The following is a 16,475-nucleotide window of genomic DNA, read 5'->3' on the forward strand; positions in this document are numbered from 1 at the left end:
TTCTGCTTGGCGAGGCCTCCTGGCACTGAATCTGTGCTTTGGAAGCGCGCCTTAACTTTATAGCTAAACACACTTAAAGATGAGTTTAGGACTCCGTAAAAAACTAGCTGAGCCTTGACCAATCACAACAGCCAAGCTCCAGCCAATCACAGACTGCCAACTGGTCAGGCCACTTTCCAAGGAGGCAAACGCCCACCCATCTGTCACCAGGCCAGCTTTCTGTGCTCACTCCCCTCTTCTGTCCCTGGATGCTACCCCGCCCATGATGCCCTGAGGAGATCTGTGAGCTGGCCTGATTCTGACAGCCACCCCACACAATAGCTCACCCCTCACATTCGGGCACCCAAACTTGGTAAATTTTGATTTGTCAGCCGGCTTTCTCTTAAAAGGGTCAGATCGTCCATGCCTGTCCCAACACAAATAGCTCTACACTGTGTCTCAGCTTCTTCCTTAAGCCTCCTGGGTTTGCCCCTCTTAATCCTTCCAACGGAATTCCGGCTTCTTCAAGTTGCTCTTGGTTCTAAGGGCTCAAATATACAGGACACCGAGGACAGGCCAGGTGGTCAGTATTGCCCAAGGCAATGAGATGCAGTTCCCAAGATTGGGTGCGAGCGAGGGAAAACCTTGAACTAGGCAAACCTAGAGGTCGCCTGGTTGCTGTGACCGGCGGTGGAATGCAGGTATCCTGTCCCAGATTCAGAGGGAATTATTAGAATCTTGGTGCATTGGGCTGGCAGAAACCTGTTGACTTAGGTGGGGAAACTCCAGGCACCTACTCCCATGGTTTAGACTTGTGCTAGGTCAGGGTGTAGACTTTCAGTCACTGGTAGACATTTATGAGGTCATAGAATTTTACCGTTCCAGGGTCACCTTTAAGGGATTTAGAAAATTAGTTTAAATATAAAGTCAACCGAATCTAAAGAAAAGATTCCCTAATTAAATGGATTTAATCATTTCTATCATATACATGTGTTGAAATATCACACTGTACTCTGCAAAATATGCAAATTTTTATTACTTAAGTAATAAAATGGTTTAAGAGATTAGAAAGGTTTTATTTACTCTCTGTGTGTGTGTGTGTGTGTGTGTGTGTGTGTATCTGTGTAGGTGTACTTGTGCCATGGCTTCTGTGTGGTTTTATTTTCTCTCTCTCTCTCTCTGTGTGTGTGTGTGTGTGTGTGTGTGTATCTGTGTGGGTGTACTTGTGCCATGGCTTCTGTGTGGTTTTATTTACTCTCTCTCTCTCTCTCTCTCTCTCTCTCTCTCTCTCTCTCTGTGTGTGTGTGTGTGTGTGTGTGTGTGTGTGTATCTGTGTGGGTGTACTTGTGCCATGGCTTCTGTGTGGTTTTATTTACTCTCTCTCTCTCTCTCTCTCTCTCTCTCTCTCTGTGTGTGTGTGTGTGTGTGTGTGTGCATCTGTGTGGGTGTACTTGTGCCATGGCTTCTGTGTGGTTTTATTTACTCCCTCTCTCTCTCTCTCTCTCTCTCTCTCTCTCTCTCTCTGTGTGTGTGTGTGTGTGTGTGTGTGTGTGTGTGTGTGCATCTGTGTGGGTGTACTTGTGCCATGGCTTCTGTGTGGTTTTATTTACTCTCTCTCTCTCTCTCTCTCTCTCTCTCTGTGTGTGTGTGTGTGCATCTGTGTGGGTGTACTTGTGCCATAGCTTCTGTGTGGTTTTATTTACTCTCTCTCTCTCTCTCTCTCTCTCTCTCTCTCTCTGTGTGTGTGTGTGTGTGTGTGTGTGTGTGTGTGTGTGTGTGTGTATATCTGTGTGGGTGTACTTGTACCATGGCTTCTGTGTCAAGGACAAGAACTTTGGGGAACTGATACTTTGCTTTCCATCATGTATGTACTGGAGATCAAACGCAAGTCATCAGGCTTGGTGACAAGCAGCTTGACCTGCTGGGCCATCCTGCTAGAAAACATTTAAAAACCATAATAATCAAATTTTAAAAGAACAGAGAAACCCCCAGCTCATAACTGAAGTCGAGCTGAACTTGTCCTCATGTCTTTATCCTTCCTCTTTCTACTATATCAAGTCTGACAGTTAAATCTTTTTTTTTTTCATTCTAAATGTTTTAGGGTTTATGAGTACCCCAGAATTACAGGAAGGGTAAAACTCTTCTACTCGGTGCTCAGGGAAGGAGGGAACTACTGCTGTCTTTGATCACAGCTCCCAAGGCACCACACATAGCTACCGCCAGACCTGTAGACCTGGGGGCCTCACCCAGGGGCTGGCTGCTGTCCCAGAAGGAAGGGAAGGTTGAGACTGTGTGGGATTACTTCAGTGTTAAGGGCTCCCTCTATCTCATGGCTGTCTCCGGAGAGTGACTGGTGTGCCTGTGGTTTCTGTGAGATTTTTAGTTCCTTGTTCCTTCTCTGACAGTTGGCCTATGACCTTGTGTTAATATGGCTGTGTGTTTCCTGGATTCCTGCTCACTCAGTCTAATGAAGCTTTGAGCCTCTGAGCTTTCTGGTCTTCCATGGGTCTCTACCCTCACTCGGAGTACTCCTGCGTGAGTGCCCAGCTTCTTGGTCCTCCCCTGGGCCTGTTCCTTACCTGGTATCTCCAGCGATCACAATTTTCCCTGCCCTGCAAAGAATCTCAGCCTGAGCTATTCCCTAGCTAAATCTATAGCAGCTTTAAATTTAAATACACCACCCTGAGGAACAAGCTTGACAAGTTATGAGTGGAACACCTTATAGGTTTGGTGTGTGTGGTTTGTTTGTTTTTTGGTTTTATTTATTTATTTATTTACTGGTTTTTTGAGACAGGGTTTCTCTGTAGCTTTGGAGCCTGTCCTGGAACTAACTCTAGTAGACCAGGCTGGCCTTGAACTCACAGAGATTCTCCCGCCTCTGCCCCTTGAGTGCTGGGATTAAACGCACATGCCACCACCGCCCGGCGTGTAACACCTTTTAGGGTCTAGCTGGCAACAGTCAGTTTTTAAAGTAGTGGACTAGAAGGTGGCTTCTATTTCCAGGTTCCTATGGTAGGGTTCTGGGGTTGGTCACTCTCTGTGCTTTTTCTTAGATCAGCTGGGAAATGGTAATGCAAATAAGTAGGCCTGAGTACCATTTCTTCAAGCTGAGGTGGGCTTTGTCAAACCTATGTTAATACATTCAAACTGAAACAATGGAACGTGAAAACAAGGCAACAAAACGAACCCGAAATCACCAAGAGCCGGCAAAGATAAGGGACAATTTACTACCGCTGAAGGGAATGGAAGCGGTGTGGGCGCTGGCAACAACTGGGCGATTTCTTTTCTTACATTTGTTTATTTATTTTATCGTGATTTTGTATATGAAGGGGATGGGGAGAGGGAGAGGAAGGGAAAGGGAGAGAGAGGAGTGGGAAGAGGGAGAGGGATGGAGGGGTTATAGAGAGGGAGAGGAAGAGGGAGAGGGAGCTAGGGAGAGAGAGAGGGAGAGGGAGAGAGAAAACTTGGTTTGAGGTGGGTTCTCTTTGTGTTCTCTGCTGTGTATGGCAGGTTAGCTGGCCTGTGAAGTTCAAGGAAATCCTGTCTCTGCCTTCCATCTCTCAGCAGAAACAACAGGACGAGAGGAATGTAGCACGCCACGCCAGACTTTGTGTGAGTTCTGGGGATTTGAACTCGGGTCCTTATGCTCCCAAGACAAGTGCTTTACTGGTTGAGCTGTCTCTCCAGCCTGAGGAGATTGTGTCAAGGATAAAAATGCAAGGCTCTGTGGGTGCAAGTGTCTCCGGCGAAGTCTGATGGCCACAGTTTGACCCACAGGGTGGCAGGAGAGAACTGACTGACGTAAATTGTCCTCTGACCCCCGTGTCCCGAGTCACATTATCTCACACAGATCCATAGCCACGCACTACAAAAATACATAAGTTAATACAATGAAACACCTTTCAAATTCACATTTCACAAAACACCGACATTCCTCTCTTAGGTGTTACTCAAGAAAAACGAAACTTTATATTCACATAAAGCCCACAGGTAAATATTGCAGACGCTGTCTGTTTATAATTGCCAAGTGCTGGAAACAAGCCAACGGCCATGAGTAGGAGGATGAACAAACTGGAGAAGGCCTGCCACGGAATACACACCCCGGTAACAGGCGGCAAGGAACAGTGGGGACACAGAGCAGCTTCCTTCACAAGGGCTCCGTGCTAAACAACAAACCAAACACCTAGCCTTGCAGAGCGCCTACTGGATGGCTCTGTTTATGTGACATTATTAAAATAGCGAAATCGTCGAGGTGGATAGCAGAAGAACAGTTGGCAAGGGTCAGGAAAGACGGGGAGGGGAAGAAGAGGGGGTGACCAGGAGAGGCTGTACTTAGTAGAGTCTTGTGGTGATGAATAGTTTTGTACTGAACCATCCATGAGGTGTACTGATGTGCTGAACCATCTTATACATGTGATAAGAAGACAAGTGTGACAGTAATGGCCACTTCCTGTTTCTGACCTTCCGGCAACTGGCTCAAGGGTTCAGGGACACTTGGTACTGTCTTTAAAAAAAAATGGATTTTTTTACTCATTTTATTTTTATATGCATAAATGTTTTTACCTGCCTGTATATATATATATATATATATATATATATATATATATATATATATGAGTACCACATATGTGCCTAGTACCCAAGGAAGCAAGAAGAGTTCCTGGATCCCCCAAACCTGGAGTTATAAAGGATTGTAAGCTACCATGTGTAGTCTGGTGCCCAAACTCAAGTCCTCTGCAAAACCAGCAAGTGCTCTTAACCGCTGAGCCATCTCCTTAGCCCCTCATTTAGGGCCGTCTTACTAACATCCTATGACTCTCTTTATTTGAAAGTTTGTATGTACATCTGTAATACCATGCTACATCTTAGGCAGGCACATGCACACATATATACATATACTATTGTGGAGATGAATCTCAGATACATGTACTAAGTAAAAGGAGTCACTAAAGGCACCATGCTGAATGATACCATTTGATATTCTGTGTTTGAGACAGGTTCTCTCCACATATCCCTGGCTATCCTGGAGTTCACTATGTAGACCAGGCAGGCCTCCAAGTCACAGAAGTCCACCTGCCTCTGCCTCCGAGTGCTGAAATTAAAGGTGTGCACTGCTATGCCCGGGGCCACCATTTGATATTCTAGAAAAGGCAATGTTATGGGGACAAAGAGATTACAAATGGGACAACACAAACGCTTGGGGTGATGGAATGTTCTGGACCTGACTGTGCTGAGGTTACAAGAAGCTACACACATGCTTAAACTCGGGGACTTGCACTTTAAAAAGAGTGAATTTTACTAGACATAAATTTCTGAAAGTTAATTGTGACTAATATACAGAACACCACACTTCTATCACAAGAAACTATCACAATTATTTTTGTGTAAGTTACGTATTTGGTTTCACAATTTTAATGCCCACAGTGATACAGACCTACTGTAAAAACTTTCTGTGATTGTCTGGCCAAGGAAACGGTCATTTTTACAGCTATATCTCTTTGTGGTTTGGGTTCAGCAATTGTTAAATCCCAACCAGGGGAGAATAAGACCACTACCACAATTTTGAGCCAAACTTGAAGTAAGCTTTAATTAAATACTGACCAGGGTGCGGGACTCTGGCCAGGTGCATTCCTGGGTCCTCAGAAAATGGAGAAGAACCACGTTTTGCAGAGGCCTATAAAGGCAAACCTATAGGGCGCATATTTTCCACCAGCTCCAATCAGGGGCAAGCATATAACCTGACCTTCTTCCTGTCTACTTACTTCCCACTGACACGTGATCAAAGTGTAGTTGGGTCAAACAAACTTGTTTAAGGAAAACCATTTGGCTTGTTATCTCCTCCAAACAATAGCCTCCAGCTGTAGGGGCCAGCCATGATAAGCTAAGTCTGGGCAGGTCACCCCAAAGAAGTTCTTCACTTCCAACTGTTATCACCTGCCAGTAGAACACGGCCCTCGGTAAATTTAATAAGAGGCCTGAGTCTCAGTTTACCCTGAAGCAATACCTGGTAGCAGGAAAGAACCACAAGCTGAGATAACCCAGCCCCTACCCAAGAGCAGACCATTCAAAGAAAATGCCTGGCATTCCAAGCACTGTAGATAGGAGCACCTGCCAGCGCACACTCACCAGGACACCCCTAGACAAATGTCAGCCAATTTGAGGTCCTGAACCTCAGAGACCCCTCACCCCAACCTTTACTACTATAAAAACCCCAATTCTAACTGAGCTGGGGCCTCTCTGGTTATTCCAATACATTGGACATGAAGAGAGACTGAGTTTGCAAACTTGATTAAAATAAAGGCTCTTTGCCTTTACATATGGGACTCGGTCTCCTTGTTGGCTTGCGGTGATTGCAGGATTGCGTGGATTTGGGCATAACACCAGCAACTCAGGGAGTATCTATCTGTCCTTGGGCAAGGCACTTACCGGTTAAAAGCAGTTTGGTTTCACGGGTCTCTTAGGAACAGTAAGGTCACCTTGGCTCTCACATAATACAAAACAGAAGAATTTGTGGCTTCGCTGTGGTTCGAGGAGACCAGAAAAGCTTCCTATGGACGGACCTGTATCTTCAGTCACAGATGAGAAACATGGATGGTGTTTGGTTCATTGGCCTGCCACTCCAGTGACAGCTGGGTGGGCACCCAAGATGGAAGGTGGACCCCACATAATTTAAGTCTGAGCGGAGTTTGGAAAAGCCAGCTTGAAACCCAAAGAAGTTTGGGAAGGAGGCGGGGAGCTTTGGGGACTCCTTGCATGAGCTGATCATCCTTGGCTGTTTTCTCGAGAATGTGTTCAAGGGTGTCTCACCGCAGCTCAGGTGTGCATACACTAACAGGGGACTCTTAGCCTCACGGAGCTTGGGAGCTGTGCGTTTGCTCGCCTACCCACCCCACTGCTAAGAGGTGTTTTAGCAGCTTTGTTATTCACGCCTCCTATTGAAAGTTTCCTCACTGGAGCACACTGACAGGGTAACAGCCTGTGAAATCGTACTCTGAGAGCAGCGGGAACAGGTGACCAGCCCGGAATCTCCCAGGCCATCTCTGGAATGTTGTAATCTACGGATTTTAAGAGAAATAATCTCATAAGTTCTGCTTAGCTGTTGCTTCTCTCTCTCTCTCTCTCTCTCTCTCTCTCTCTCTCTCTCTCTCTCTCTGCTTCTGAGGGTTTTGTGCAGCCCAGGCTGGCTTAGAACATTCTATGTAGCTCGGATGACCTTGAACTTTTGGGGTTCCTGCCCCCACCTCAGTATCATTTGAGCTTAGTTCCAGTTTAAAACCCAAACTTCCTGACCCCGGACTCAAAGCCCTCCAGAAGATGGTGACAACTCTTTGGTTCATCTTCTTACTCTCTTAGAATCTTAACAGTATTTCAGTGAGAATAACCACAGCCACTAGGTAGCTAGTGAGGGGCCAGGAAGGACAAGGTCAGCTTTCAAGGAAGGAGAAATAGAGACAAGGAGAAGGGGCAGGAGAGATGGCTCAGAATTAATAGCACTGAGTACTTTTCCAGAAGACCCCGGTTCAATTCCCAACACCCACATGGCAGCTCATAACTGTCTGTAACTCCACTTCTGGGAGATCCAACATCCATGGCAAAACACCAGTGCACATAAAATAAAAACAAATAAGTTAAAAAGAAAAAGAGAGATGGAGGGAAACTAGAATAGGAGGATTTAACAGGGAGGGGGAAGGGGAGAGAAAGGGACATCTGTGGGCAGGGATAAGTAGCACTAAAGAGGCCCTTTGAAATGTCGTATTAAACCTGCTACTGTAGAAGCTTCCTCAAGCATACACGTATGTGAAAGGAATTTAAATAGAGTCACCAAATGATAAGAGAAGACAATGCCTTAACTAGACATCTTATGCCACCAAGTAAAACATCCGGTACCAGAAAGGGGTTAAATTTTGTTGAATTATTGGTCAAAGGGGTTCCGTAGATTCTCTCAAACATCACAGACTATTGCCAATGCAATTGGTCAGTGCTCACCCCCAATCTGAGAGTAAGACCCATTGCTGAAGACAATATTGCCAAAGACTATGAGAGCCAGAGGTAGTGGGTGACTCCAAAGAAACAGCAGGACAAATGCACGCCTGGGCTCACAGAGGCTGAGACAACACACACAAGACCTGCACAGGTTCAAACCAGACAAAATCCCAGCACAGAGAAGGGAAGACATATGGTCCCAACCCTAAACAAGAAGCATTTGCATTCGATACCTGATGGAAAAGGGGAACCAGTGACAATGGAGAATCACTGGGCAGGCCTCATGCCCAGTAGTTGACCAACACAAAACGGACTCCATTTCGTGTGTGCTTTGTGCTTTGTTTTGATTTTTTATGCTATTAAACAAGTTCAATTTGTTTAATAAATATCTAGTTACCCATACCTATATTTTTTGTATAAGCTTTTGTAGTCGGAGTCTTTCTTAATATTTATTTTTATGTTTTATTTTACGTTTTTTTTAATTCTGATATTTTTCTTTTGAGAGAGAGAGCATGAAGTTGAGTGGGTAGGGAGATGGGGAGGGTCTTGGAAGAGTTGGGGAAAGAAAAGAATACGATCAGAATAAATTGTATGAAAAATGTTGAGAGTTTCAAACATACAGAGCTCTGAAGCTCCGTGATAATCATGAAATACAGAGTTACAAGGACACACTGGAAAGTCATCTGTGTTGACAGTGTTTAAAATACCAGTGCAATATCTTGGCAGTTAAATGGCGTTCTCTACCAAATAAAAAATCTGAAGTTTAAAAAAATGGAAAAAAATTGGTGGGAGTGTAAGCAAAATAACATCCTCTACCAGGTTAGTGTTGGCCAGTTATTTTATAATAACAAAGAAATAAACAAGGGCATCTGATATTAGAATCAAACAATACCAATCTCTAAAAATATATTGCGAAACAATTCTACCTCGCCAGTTTTCTAGAAAAAAAGTTTATGTAGAATTGGTATTATTTCATCCTTCAGTGTTTCATAGAATTTTTTAACTGGTGTCTACTGGAGCATCCTTTGTGAGAAGCTTTTAAACTCCAAGTTCATCCTGTTTAATGAATATCTAGCTACCCAGATCTATATTTTTGGTGTAAGCTTCTGTAGTCGGAGTCTTTCTTAAGATCTATCTGTTTCAGCTGGGAATAGGGGGGCACATCTTTAATCCCAGCACTCAGGAGTCAGGGGCAGGAGGATCTCTGTGAGATCAAGGCCAGTCTGGTCTACAGAGTGAGTTCTCAGATGGCCAGAGCTACATAGTGATACTCTGTCTCAAGAAAACAAGACAAAAACAAACAAGCAAACAAACAAGCAAAAAGCACATTAAGTTTTTAAAGCTTGTCTGTTTCAACCACATTTCTATTTACTGTTTTAAAGTTACACATAATAGCCCCCAGACTATCCTTTCGATGCAGTTTTTCAGTAGGGGTTATGGGCATTTGGTCTGGACAGTCTGTGTTAAGGGGGCATGTCCTATACAATGAGGAAAGTTCAGCTATGTTCCTCATTTTATGTGATAGATGGACATTACAGCAATGTCCCTAGATGTTGCCAAACACCCTCTGTGTGGGCTGCAGCTCCCATTCTAAAATGCTGCTCTCTGTGGCGGGTTCACAGCGGCATCACCTCTCTCTGTGCTGGGGATGCATAGCTCCTTTCTCTTTTGATTTTAACTCATAAGTTGTATTATTCTCTTCAGAGCATCAATTCTGGTTTCATTGATTTCATCTTCTTTTCAATTTCATTGATTTTTTTTCCCTCTTCTGACCTTCCATGGCACTTAATGGACTTTCTTCTACTCCCTCCTATTTAATTTGTTCTACTCTCTTAATTGGTTACTGAGAAATGAAACGTCATTGATTTTAAACATGTCTTCTTTTCCCAAGGTTTTGGCTCATAACTTCACTATCATACCCCATAGATTCTGGTGTGTCATGTTTCCATTTTCCTTCTGTTCAAACCTCTTTCTGATTCATCGAATCTCTTTGATTCAAGGGATGTGTAGAAGTATGATGTTTAGCTTTCAAGTGTTTGTGTGTTTTTAAGAGGTCTTTCTGGAACTGATTTACTATTTAGTTTTATTGTGATCAGAATATAGACTCTGTTTAATTCAAAGTTTATTGAAACATGAGACATGTATTCAGCTAGAATGTGATCTACTGTGGTAAATATTATATACACATGTTCTTTTTAAGTATGCTGAATAGATACTCTACAAATACCACTTTGTTGTTGATTGGCAGTGCGACCAAACTCCTCTATGTCATCACTCCCAGACTGCTTCCAATAACTATGGTGATAGAGATATTGAAACATCCATTTATGATTATGAGTTATAGTTATTGTCCCAGTCACTTTTCTGTTGCCGTGAATTCCATTGCATGGAATAATAAACCTTTTGTATATTCTAATGTATTACTTTCCTTGGTCAACAAAGAGCTGAGTAACCGATGGCTAGGCAGGATTTCTGTGGCAGAGAGAACACTGGGAAGAAGAAGGGTAGAGTCTGAGGAGCCTAGAGAAAAACGCAGATGAAGTAGGAACTGAACAGTATTGAGATAGGGCAGGATTGAGATAGGTCACCAAACCACATAGTAGAATATAGATAAAATATGGGTTAATTTAAGATGTAAAAGCTAGTTAGTAACAAAACAAGCTATCGACTGAGCATTTATAACTACTAATAAGTGTCTGTGTGGTTATTTGGAGTGAATGGCAGGACAGAGATGGCCAGCAGCCCCTACGGAAAACTCCGCCTACACACACGGTGACCAAGGCAACCTATAAAAGGAAGCATTTAATTGAGCGCCCACTTACAGTTTCAGAGAGGGATCATCAGCAGGGATAGGATGGCAGGCAGTCATGGCACGGGGCTGTAGCTGAGAGCTTACATTCCGATCTGAAGCTGGAGATGCAGAAAGAGAGAGTGCGGAGAGAGACAGGCACATCAAGCGCTTTTGAAACCTCAAAGCCCACTCCCAGTGACACACCTCTTCCAACAAGGGCCACATCTCCTCATCCTCCCCAAGCAATTGACAGCTAGGGACTAATCACTCAACTATCTGAGCCTTGAAGGACGTTCTCATTCAAACAACCACAAGCAGGAATATGCCTAAACTCTCAGGGATCGTCAAAGCAATCTTGCATTTTCATGTGAGCATAAAGCTGGGAAAGATAGGCGGTTTTGTTTGTTTTGTTTTTAGAAAAATAAAAGTTATAATTTTAAAGAAAGGAAAAGGCTTTGATATTTTTCTTTCATGAGATCCTATATTCTTAGACAATTAATGAGGGATAAAACAAAGGAAAGAAGAAATGAGCTTTCTCGGCCTTTGGATGTCCTGCTCTGTAACATTTGGGCAAAAAAAAAAAAAAAAAAGCAAAATTAAATTTAGTCGTGAAGAAGCTCAGACAACCCTAAATTGGAGAACATTATTGTATTACCAGGATGTAATAAGGTTAGGGAGTGTTTCGAATTAAAGGAGATTGCAAAGATGAGCAAACTAAATGCAATGTGGATTCCGGATTGACTCTTCTGTGAGAAAAACAAATTCCTGCTCTGAGGTTAACTATTGGTCTAATGGATGAAGCTGGACTGTGAACTTAAAATAAATGTTCCAAAGTCAATGTGAAATCTTCCTAAATGTGTTAATTTTACCAAGGTTGAGGGAGAACTAGTCCCATGTTCTTAGAAAATACACGGAAGAACTAGAGGTTAACGCATGAGTCGCCTACCGGGCTTCAGTATCTAAGCAATCAAGCAAATGCCCCACAGAATGCCACTCTGATAGAGGCCACTCCTCAGAGAGACCACAGGCAAATGAGGAAAATGTCCCAATGTGACATGAGTAAAGAGCCTACACAGGCTTTGCTTGGGGTTTAAAAATGCCTTCAAAATTAAAATCGAAGGGAATGGAAGGGAAGAAAAGATGGAGTGGGATGGAGCAAGGGGAGGGGAGGGGAGGGGAAAGAGGTGAGGGAAGGAGAGGGGAGCTGTTTTAGTGACTGGTTTGGCAGTCTCTGTTTTCATTACTCTTCCCCACTAGTGGGTAAAGAACACTCAGAAACCATCTGTTAACATTTCTGTCATCAACTTTTGGCTTCAGATACAAGCTCCACCAGGACTCAGATGTGGTTCGTTGACTAGGACCCCGTGTGCACAGAGAGAGAGTGACCCACATGGTTTTCAGGTACTGTCAAGAGCTCCACGGGGTTTACCTGTGCTTGGAAACATTCATCGGACCATTTACAAGCAATTTCTTTTTTTTTTTTTTTTTTTTTTTGCTTTTTCGAGACAGGGTTTCTCTGTGGCTTTGGAGCCTACCCTGGAACTAGCTCTGTAGACCAGGCTGGTCTCGAACTCACAGAGATCCGCCTGCCTCTGCCTCCCGAGTGCTGGGATTAAAGGCGTGCGCCACCATCGCCCGGCTTACAAGCAATTTCTAAGTTATCGTTTGTTTTGCTGCTGTGAGTATTGCTGTCCTGATATCCTTCCTGTCTTCTCTCTGTCTACCCTCACTCACACAGAAATGGAGGTGCACTCGACAGTGCATGGAGAAGGGGTCTTCACAGATCTTTCATGAGGCTCTGTAGAACGACCCACTTTGGACCTGCCTTGGCTCAATCCCCAAGTTTCCCCACCTACCTTTTCCTATCAGTCTAGTTTTATTTAGGAAAAGTTGTCAAAAATACTGGTTTGGGGTTGCAAGACAGATGTCAGCAGTAGAGGACTTGCCTATATATTCAAGGCCTCAGATCCTATCCCTAGTGCCGAAAACAAAACAAAACTTGTTTGCTCTCAAGAATCAGCTTCCTGATACTCTGTACTTAGAACTGAATGTCTTCAAATCTGTATAAAATCAAATCAGGCAGTCGATCGATGGAAGTTACAAAATGAATCTGTTCTGGGTGCCTTGCATACAAAACAGAAGCTTTCCTTACAATGCTGCCTTGTGTACACTAAACAGATAACTCTTAAGTGTTCTTCACATACACACACACACACACACACACACACAGAAAGAGAGAGAGAGAGAGAGAGAGAGAGAGAAAGAGAGAGAGAGAGAGAGGGAGAGAGAGAGAGAGAGAGAGAGCTTGCTTTAGTGACTCATTTAACATTAGAACAGACCTGTAAATCCAGGATAATAGCAATCAAATTGTTTTATTTTATTCTTTTGTGGGTAGGGGTGTTGCGTCTGCGGGTCTGTATTCTACACGTATTACAACACCACCTGACGCAAGAAGAGAGTGTCCAATTTCCTGAGGCTGACTTGGTAGACAACTGTAAGCCACCACACGCAGGTGATGGATATCAAATCTGTGTCCTGTGGAAGAGCTGCCGGTGAGTCCTTTTAACTGATGAGCCACCGTTCCAACTCCTGTAACAGCATGTCCTTTTAACTTTACAAATTACCCCAGAAGTGAAAGAACAAAATTCATCTCGGGGCTTTGGGAAGGGATGAAGAGGGTGGAGAAGGGGCGGGTGTACAGAGGGGAACCCTCAATAGTTTCCATCTATTGCTGAGTCAAATGGATCAAGAGAGAAATATCAGTGGCTAATTGTGAGAGCAGGGCTCTTTCTAGTGCTCTGCAAGGTTCTGGGCTTTGAGATATTTGATAACAAAAGGGACAGAACGGAGGGTGTGACAGCACCAAGGTGCTGTCATCAACATTTGGGACCGGACTATTAGAGACATCGAGTGACAACCTAAGCCAGCCTTTTCTGCGACCCTCTTTCCAGAACTGTTAGCTCAACAACTGATCTGTTCCAGGACACGATGGCAAAAATGTGTGGGTTGGTTGTCCTTTTTCTTTCTTAATGACAGAATTGGCCCAAAGCAAAGCCTGTGCCTTGTGGACCCACCCAGTTGTCTTTTCCAAGGGCAGGCTGGAGGAGGAGTCTCCCAGGTGAGCAAGGAGTGGCAGTACCCCAGGGGGAAGGGCGGGTCCTGGGAACAAGGGAAAAGGTTACTGCAGGTCAGAAAAGAGGAGGTGTGGAAACAGGGCCTGCTTTGCTTGGCTCCAGCAGGTGCCAACTGGCAGACCTAAGAAAATGGCCTATGAGGCAAAGAGAATCCTGTGTTTGGCCATGTAAATGACACGTGGACTTTCCCTTCAGGTGCAGCTCAAGGGCCCGAATCCAGGGCAGGAAAGTTGTTGAGATGCACCTTGCCGTGATAGGTGTGTGGCCACCCCATGCCACTTTCTGTGTCAGTGTCTTAAGATAGGATGACTTCAATCCACCGTCCTGGCTCATGACCTTTGAGGGCCCAGGGACATGTCATCAATTATGAGACACAAAGGGATGTCCCCTCTGCTCCTAAATACTTCCCAGATCCCCTACTTCCCACTAACAGTAGGTGTGATGCTTTAAGTAAGATGCTTTAAGTAAGAAGTTCCCGAGTGGCTACAGTGGGCCACGAGTCCCAGGCAGGGAGCCGCGTGGTAGGTGAGAGACCTCAATGGGGCAGCCAGTCCCACAAGGAGAGACAGACAGATGGGCACACCACGAGACCATGCTACAGGTCTCTGAAGGCAGCTGGTCCCAAGCAGGGGGCCACTAGGCTGGTGAGAGATAAAGACATGGATAGGCACGCCATGCAGAGTGAGGTTGGATATTTATCTAGTGGGTTATGGAAGGGAAGGGAAGAAGGGGAGAAGAGCAGAGAGAGGGAGAGAGAGAGAGAGAGAGAGAGAGAGAGAGAGAGAGAGGAGAAACAGAAGGGGGAAGGGGAAAAGTGGGGAGAGACAGAAGCTGCCTCTTCAAGAGGGAGACAGAAAAGGAAAGGACCCAGGCTGGAAGCTGAAGATCAGCTTGCCTTGGCCTGGAGGTGGGATCGTTACAGTAGGAGCCCCCTGACCAGGTAACTGGTAGGATCTGATCCAGTTCATCATCCACTGTTCTACCAGGAGAGTGATCTGAGAACAGGGTTCCCTTAGGCCCTGTCTAAAATGCGTTAATTTCCTGATGTTCTGTCTTTTCCTTGCTGTCCTTACACAGAAAACTCATGTACCATGCATCCTTGGTGCTTCCCAAATCTTTAGGAGGGCCTCTGGTGGGAATTCCACCCCAGACCCATCCACACCATCTCAAAGTCAGGTTTAAAGCTTCCTTCATCATCTCTTCTCCCCTCTAGCAGGTACTTCCTCAGTTCCTAGACTAAGGGCCACCGTCTCTTCCTGTCCCTGCATCCCGCTGGTGACAGAGCCCTGCCAGTGTTCCTCAGGAGTGTCTTCTTCGTGCTTTCTTTCTGCAGATGGAGTTTCAGAAAAAGCTTCGGGGGTGTAAGGGCCACAAGGGTTACTGAGCATCCTAAATGTCTCTCTGCCTTGGTTTTTGGCCCGCATGTGCCCACAGACAGGGAACATACTAAAAGAGAAACTAGGGCTAGAGAGACGGCTCAAGAGTTCAGATCAATTGTTGCTCTTGCAGAGGACCAGGGTTCAGTTTCCAGCCATCTGTAACTCCAGTTGCTGGGAGTCTGATGGCATCTTCTGACCTCCATGGACACCAGGCATGCATGCGATGTACATGCATACATATTGGCCAGCACTCATAGATACAATGAAATAACTAGATCTAAAATAGAGAAACCTAGATCTTGCTGTAGTGGTTTGAATGGAAATGGTTCCTATAGAATCAGCGAGAGTGGCATTATTGGAGGTGTGGCCTTGCTGGAGTAGATGTGACTTTGTTGGAGGAAGTGTGTCACTGGGGGGCATGCTGTGAGGTTTCAGAAGTTCAAGGCAGGCCTTGCAGCTCACGATCTCTTCCTGCTGCCTTCAGATCCAGACATAGCCCTCTCAGCTCCCTCTCCAGCACTGTGTCTATCTGCATGCCGTCATGGTTCTGGCCAAGACAATAATGGATAAACCTCTGAACTATGAGCCACTCCTAATTAAATGTTTTCCTTTATAAGGTTGCCATGGTCATTGTGTCTCTTGACAACAACAAAATTCAAAAAAAAAAAATTCTAACTAAGACACTTACTATCAAACTGCTGGGACAGAATCTCTGGAGGTGGGACTGGGGAATCTGACTCCAAAGTTGAACCCTTGTGCCTAAGCACGTTCTAACAGATCCCAGAATGACGAGGTGATAATGTAGACATTTGGAGCCATATTTCTTTAGTTCAGAAACAAGCTTGACCGCTTCTTGGTTATGTAAACTTTGGTAGATTCTGTGTCCTCTAAAACCTCCGGTTCCCTTGTCAGTCAAATGGGAGTCAATAAGAGGATTAAATACACGTGGTTAAAGGCTTAGCTGGCTGGCTCATGGTTGCAGACTTTACAATTGTGTAAAAGGCATACACATTCAGTAGGAAACACATGTTGATTTTTAAATTGGAGTTTTCCCTGAGGTAGTAAGATGTGGTCCGATATCTCAAGGTACTGGATAGTGACCATGAGTCACAGGGTCACAAGAGGGACAACAACTGGCTGGGCTGCCCAGTTCTGCTGCTCAGAAGGCTGACCCTAGCATATGCATTTTTAATAGACAGTGTTTCTAGC

Source organism: Microtus oregoni, unplaced genomic scaffold (assembly GCF_018167655.1).
Source record: "Microtus oregoni isolate MIOR12 unplaced genomic scaffold, Mior012 000041F_ref0000270, whole genome shotgun sequence".
Taxonomy (NCBI): domain Eukaryota; kingdom Metazoa; phylum Chordata; class Mammalia; order Rodentia; family Cricetidae; genus Microtus; species Microtus oregoni.